We start from the raw sequence: 7,381 nt of genomic DNA, 5'->3' as shown, positions 1-7,381 counted from the left end.
CATTGAAGATTGAAAGTGTCAATCTGTGGATTTAAAATGTTTCCTTTTAAAAAAAAACACCCAGGATGCATAACCTCTGTACAAAGAAAAATATAAAAATTCTGGATGATCTTGTTTGATCACATTACATAACTTATAATGAAATGTCATTGGTTAAAAGCTTTTCTACTTTACTCATTCCTCTGACAGCATTAATTTGTGAACTAATATTTATATTTAGTTCAGCAGCATTTATGGCACAGGATCCTTCTCAAAATGGCACCGATTTTCCTTAAGTATACAGCACTCTATTTTTTAGCAGCAATTATATTTTTAAAGGTTAACAATTTGTAGAACAAACGTACAACTATACTTACTTTCTACTCTATACTCACTAGTTATAATATTTACAAGGCTAATGCCTACATACAGAATGATTTTTCACTCTCCCCCCCGCCATGTCTTATTCAAAAGTTTTTGTCCTCCAGTCTTATTTCTGAGTTGGTTGGAGAAGTACAGGAGTTTCAGACAAGGTAGCTATGTATTTATCAATGGGATTCTTGATCTGAAGTGAGTATAAAGACAAGACAAAATAATTCTTAGTTCAGGTATGTTCTAGTGCTAACTATTGTTAGTTCTAGGATAAATTGTACTTATTGGCAACTTATAAAAGATGAGACATCTTAAGATGTCCTAATAATCTAAGTCTATAACAGCTAAACAGTAAGAAGGCCATTTTACTCAACTGTGATGCAGTCACCACTGACTAGAATTTGAGGTTAGACTCTAATCCTGTGGTTACTACTGGTAACCAAAAAGTTTAACTAAAGAGGGGTCAGTAAATGAAAAAACTGGAAATATATTTTAAAAGGAATTTATCTCAAGGGAATTATGGTTCTCAAGCATTCTGTGTAAAGAAATGCAAAAAGGGAATTGGCGATTTAACATGCTAACTCAAATCCCATGAATACAGTTTTTCAGGATGATGTACTTACTACATGCATCTTTCTTACAATACCTCTCTAAAAATCACCAACTGTATATAGTTAAACTTTGTGTTAAAGGACTATTGAGTTATAGGGGGTAACTGGCCATATCAGGTAGCTAGTGACATACCAGTTGTGAAAATTTAGACAAATGAGTTGACAAATTCCTGAAAATAGCAAATTAAGTCCTTTGTCAAAATAGTTATTGAACTATACAGAAATAGTCCAAATCTGGAATTTAGAAATTGTTATCCTATGAAACAAGTTTTCAGATTGATAGATTTTTCTAATATCAAGAATTATTTTCATAAATTTACAAAACAGAAGAATTTGTTGACTATGTTAATCCTGTGATGAGAAAATAATTTAGAGAGAAGATACCCACAAGTAAGCTGACCGACAAAAACCACAGCCTGACGTCAAATGGACAAAAAAACTGAATAAAATGCTGTGAAAAAATGACAACTAAAATGGGGGGTGGTGGGGGTACAGTTAAGTCATCTAACAAAATTCCACATGGATTTGGCTTATTAAAATATTTTACACTTTTTTTTTAAAGATTTGAAAACATCTGCAAAATATGTAAACATGTAAAATTGTTTGAAAATCTGGCATGGCAAATTCAGTTTGCAAGCGTCATTCAGATGTTTGCCAAGGAAAATAGAGACGTCTCCCCGTAAAACTGCACACGGGAGTTCCTTCCAGTTCTATCTTATACTGGATGGCAACCCAGAGGTCTGTGCGGCACTCACAAACAAGGTACTGTTATCTGGAAGGGAGGGACCGTGAATTTTCCATTGGTTGGAGAAAGACCCAGCTTCAGGTTTTCCCAGATACTCTGCATGTACAGGCTTATGACACTGGACAACTTCGATGGCATCTTCTACTTTGAACCACTCTCTCTTCCTTCCGATATTAACAGAATCTTCCCAATCTTCTAATATTTCAGTGACAGTAAGAACATAAACATATGTTGTATGCTTTCGGTCTTGGTTCTGCTCAAATATGCCCAGGAGTCTACCTAATTTTCCTTTGACTCCAGCCTCTTCATAAACCTCCCTCAAGGCAGCCCTGCCAGGCTCCTCCTCTGGCTCCATTCCTCCTCCGGGGACAATCCACTGGTCCGGGTACTGGCTGCTGCTCAAGAGCAGCACCTCATCCTCCTGCGCGCTCCGGAAGGACAGGCAGGGCCGTCCGCTTCTTGAAGCCCCCCGGGTCACAACATCCGCGTCCGGTGGGGTTGAACTTCATCATAGAGGCGGGCAGCCGCGGGGGCCCGGCCGCCACCACCCCATTGGGGGAGTTGGGGCGCGGGCGAGTCGGGGCACAGGGGCGCCTGTAGGCTAGGCCGCGGCGCTGGGAGTGGTAGCGAGGCTGGTTAGTCCTGGAGCCAGCGGCCGCTTCCACGCGGGCAGGGCGCAAGCGTCGGTCACTGCAGCTGGAGAGGAAAATCCGCCTATGCCCGGGCGTCCATGGAGCCTGCCATCCCCTTGCCTCCGCTCCCCCTAGAATTAAAATAAAATATTAATATATATATATATATATAAAATATGTGTTTTAAAAATAAATAAAATTTAAAAATTAAAAAAATAAAAATTTACTTAAAAAATTAAAAATTAAAAAATTAAAAAAATAAATAAATCCCCCTCCCCCAAACAAACAAAAAAGAAACAGCGTCATCATAATCTCTGGGCAAAGTAATCTTTTTAATTACTTTTTTTCTGAAGGGTTAGAAGTTTCAGGATTCAGAAAAGTTTTTTCTTCATCTGGATTATTAATTCATTTTTTAAATTTTATTTTATTTTATTATGTTAGTCACCATACAAAAATCATTAGTTTTTGATGTAGTGATCCACGATTCATTGTTTTAGTATAACACCCAGTGCTCCATGCAGTGTGTGCCCTCCTTAATACCCATCACGGGGCTAACCATCCCCCCACTCCCCTTCCCTCTAGAACCCTCAGATTGTTTCTTAGAGACCATAGTCTCTCATGGTTCATCTCTCCCTCCGATTCCCCCCCTTTCATTTTTCCTTTCCTTCTCCTAATGTCCTCCATGCTATTCCTTATGTTCCACAAATAAGAAACCATATGATAATTAACCTTCTCTGCTTGACTTATTTCACTTAGCATAATCTCCTCCAGTCCCATCCATGTTGATGCAAAAGTTGGGTATTCATCCTTTCTGATGGCTGAGTAATATTCCATTGTGTATGTGGACCACATCTTTTTTATCCATTAATCTTTTGAAGGGCATCTCAGCTGTTTCCACAGTTTGGCTATTGCAGACATTGCTGCTATGAACACTGGGGTGCATATGGCCTTTCTTTTCACTAAATCTGTGTCTTTGGCATAAATACCCAGGAGTGCAAGTTCTGGTCTTAGGGTAGCTCTATTTTTAACTTCTTGAGGAACCTCCATACTGTTTTCCAAAGTGGCTGTACCAGCTTGCATTCCCCTCAACAGTGTCAGAGGTTTCCCGTTTCTCCACAACCTCTCCAACATTTGTTGTTTCTTGCCTTGTCAATTTTTGCCATTCTAACTGGTGTAAGGTGGTATCTCAATATGGTTTTGATTTGAATTTCCCTAATGCCTAATGATAATGAACATTTTTCATGTGTCTGTTAGCTATTTGTATGTCTTCTTCGGAGAAGTATCTGTTCATATCTTCTGCCCATGTTTTGACTTGATTATTTGTTTTTTGGGTTTATAGATCTTGGATGCCAGCCCTTTATCTGTAGTGTCATTTGCAAATATCTTCTCCCATTCTGTGGGTTGCCTCTTTGATTATTAATTCACGCTGAATTCTTATCCAAATTCCGTTTCTGAATTTACGTCTTTACAGACTATATTATTGATAATGCATTTGGTTGCAAACAGTTCTTTTGAGTTAACAATACTGTTTTAAAATATCTTTGGAATTTTTCTGTCTTGCAAAAAAGTTTATCAGCTATTGCTTTATATTTATTCCTGCACTGTCTTCCCAATGCATTGTATTCTTGCTGTATTCACTGTTCTATTTTCTCTTTGTAACAAATCTGATGGCTCCCATTTGTCTGCTTAGTTAGCCTTCTATTTAGCTGGTGACCTATATGCTTGATCTCCTGGTTTATATAGTCATCATGCAATTTGAAATGATCATTGTACTTTTGGTTCAGTATTTGTTGCCTGTCAAACTTTTGAAAAATGATGTGCTCAATAAGGTGATGCTGGTTCAATTATTTGAGATGATCTCCAATTCTTACAACCTTGAGAATCTATGGGCTTGACATGAGAAAGGCCTGGGAGTTCCCCTCCTTACCTTTTTTCCTCACATGTGGCTTTAAGTGGTTTACACCAGATATGTACTTTCCCTCTGAAGTGAGACATGACAACCAGGAAAATCTTTCCTGGCCGTGAGGGACAAAATATGGAAATATGGAAATTTTAGTACTAAATATGAAAAACTTAGTACTTTATCAGTGATGCTTTTGAGGAAAGATCTTGCTCAAAAAGGGAAAATGCAAAATTAATAAAGGAAAACCTCACTAAAATGAGTCAGGATTCCAGTCAGGGGAGATCTCACACCACACCACTGCCTATCAGCCCTTTGCATACCCATCAAGAAGAGAGTACTTTGCATTCCAACAGGAAGAAGACTATGCATTACTACCCCAGCAGGAGGAAAAAAATGTGTTTTTTGTTTGTTTTGTTTTTTGTTTTGTTTTCCTGATGGGCTATAGCTCAGCCAGTTAGAGACCTTAAACAAAGTAGCTAATGAAAAGTCACTACACTTGAATTACCAGTTTACCCCAATAAACTTTCCGTTTACAAAATCCCCTTCCAATACCTCCTTTCTTCTATAAGAATAGTCCTTTCTTTTGTTCTCCAGACTTGCCTATGGCTTTGCCATAGGTTGCATGACCCAAATTGTAATTATCTGCTATTCCTTAATAAACCCATTTTTGCTTAAAGTTTTACATTTAATGTTAACACTGTGAACTGGGGAATGGGGCCATTTGGGCAAGCAGTGAGGACTCTGACATGGTTATATGTCCCTGGAGTGTCATATCTGCTGAAGGAGGCATAGGAAACCTACAGCAAACTCTTGGGCTGGGACTATGTCATCTGAGATGGTGTCCTACCAATACTGAATCTGTCTCACTCAGAGACAAGGTCCTGAGTCCTTCTATGTTGGCAATATAGAAGATGGGTGATCCTTGTGGCTATCCAGTTGGTGTATTGGTCATGGGCTAGAAGTGGAGTGGCACAATATAACTTGGAGGCTTTCCTGAAGACTAAATTGCATATCTGGTGCTGGCTGCTATTGGAACAAATTGTTAAGAGCTCCCCTGGATCATCAAAGGCACATTCAGTAACATAATAAGTGGCTTCCCTTTCATTTCCCAAGGAACTCATCCAGTGCACGTAAAGATTCTGGACACTTTTATATCCCAGTCTAAGAGAGATCTGCAGATGCTATTTGTGAATTCCTGGAACCACCCAGTGAGAGCAATGGACAAATCATGGGGGGTTACAGTCACTGTAACCAGATGGGTTTTGTATGGACAATCACAGATCCAATTAGCTTTTAACAATATTTAATGTATAGAAAGCAGAGGCAAGTGTAATTTAGACATTCCTGCCAGAAAGCCCAATGCCTGAAAAGAAATTCAATCCATCTGCCACAATAATCAGTGGCATGCTGACTTGAGTCCTTCCAACAGGGCTCTCCAACATTCCTCACTTTTCCATGCAGTGGTGAATTGTGAGCTGGAATCATATTGTTCCAGCATTATATCTGTGTGTTGACTAGGTCTGAGGGGTTTACCAGCAACCTTATCACCCAGCCTATATAAAGCAGTAAGAATAGCCAGAGTCACACAGATAATTGATATTAGATGAGTTTGGGTTGGATTCATTCTGACTGAGCTATTTGTATTTGATTAAAGGTGACTGTGGTTGCTCTCAGGGAGAAAGGAATGGGTTACATTATCCAGTGTGGGGTAAGGCCGGGACCTGTAGCTTTCTTGCACTCTCTCATCTCTAAATATGGCTCATGTCCACCAAGTGGAGAGTTTCTTTCCCTCCTTAGACACCCAAACTGCCACTGCTTGGTCCCAGGGTGGTGGTTTCCACTTTCTGTAAATCTGTAGGGGAAATAATTTCATTAGCCATCACTTGTAACCATTATATTTAGGGAGAGTGGCCAGCACAAGGAGGCTCCTTCTGGAAAGTCCTCACCATTTTCAGTGTTTCTGAAGAAATTATAAAAACTAATTTGGTGGGCTTTTGGTCTGGGAGCATTGAATGATGAGTGGATCATATTGGACTATCCACTCTGAGTCAGGTTGCCAGCATAAAGCAGAAGGTGAGATGTTTGGAACAGCAAAGCAGAAGAGGGAAGTGGAGTCAGTAGATAAAATTAAAAAAAAAAAAAAAGGCATCATCTTGGAGGATAAAAGCTTGAGCCTTGCCATAGATGACCAAAAGTGGATTTTGGAGGATGCATAATAACTTATATGGTGGGGTTAAAGGCCCTGGGGGTGAGAGCCAAGCAAGATGAGGGCCTGAGAGAATTTGATCCATTTCAGAGACCATTTGCCCAAAAGTAATTTAATGAGAATCTCATTAAGTATGCCATTATGACACTCAATGAGGCCAGCTGCCTGGGAGCGGTAGCCTAGATGAAAGTTCCAAAAAATATTAAGTTGGAGAGTCCACTGTTTAGTCTCCTATGAGGGAAAGTAGGTGCCCTGGTGAGGGGTAATAATTACTGGTGATCCAAAGGGAACAAGAACCAATTTATTAAGAAAGAGATCGCCTCCTTTGAGGAGGAATTCTGGGTGAAGGTCACCACATTGCTCTCGGGTAAAACTTAATGATTAAACCTACATATCTGGAAGACCCAGCTGAAGAGGGCAGGCCCTCTTAAAGCAGGGATTTCCTGGTAACCCATGGTTGTGTGGTACCATTTTGTGAGCTGGTAGGAAGGGTTGGTACCCTGAGGAGTCTGTACCAGACAGAGCGTGGAGGGCTTAGTGATGAAATTTGCAATATTGTTGAAAATGACTTCTAGTGTAGAACAGTTAGTGTAAGCAGAAATATGAGTAACAATGATAAGAATTGGAGAATCTGCTTATTTCTTCCATATCTGGGTGCCCCTCAGATGAACTTGCCTTTTATGAAGTGATCCTCTTTGTATGAGCTAATTCCCCCACACCTATTGGTCAGATCAAACCAGAAGGTCATGAACAACAGCCCAAGAGTATGTGAAATGTGGATCTGCAAAAGGTCCCTTCTCTGGTCTTCTTCTTTTTTATTTTATTTTATTTTATTTTATTTTTTTAACTTTTTTTTATTATTATGTTAATCCCCATACATTACATCATTAGTTTTAGATATAGTGTTCCATGATTCATTGTTTGTGCATAACA

The 7,381-nt window shown here is 39.4% G+C and overlaps 1 pseudogene; it reads right to left on the bottom strand.

The window, feature by feature from the left end:
• Positions 1-1,672: 1,672 nt before the first annotated feature.
• Positions 1,673-2,219, bottom strand: LOC116629378 (annotated as a pseudogene).
• Between the last annotated feature and the right edge of the window lie 5,162 nt (positions 2,220-7,381).

Source organism: Phoca vitulina, unplaced genomic scaffold, assembly GCF_004348235.1.
Source record: "Phoca vitulina isolate PV1807 unplaced genomic scaffold, GSC_HSeal_1.0 scaffold705, whole genome shotgun sequence".
Classification (NCBI taxonomy): Eukaryota; Metazoa; Chordata; class Mammalia; order Carnivora; family Phocidae; genus Phoca; species Phoca vitulina.
This window is presented reverse-complemented; position numbering and strand designations above follow the sequence as displayed.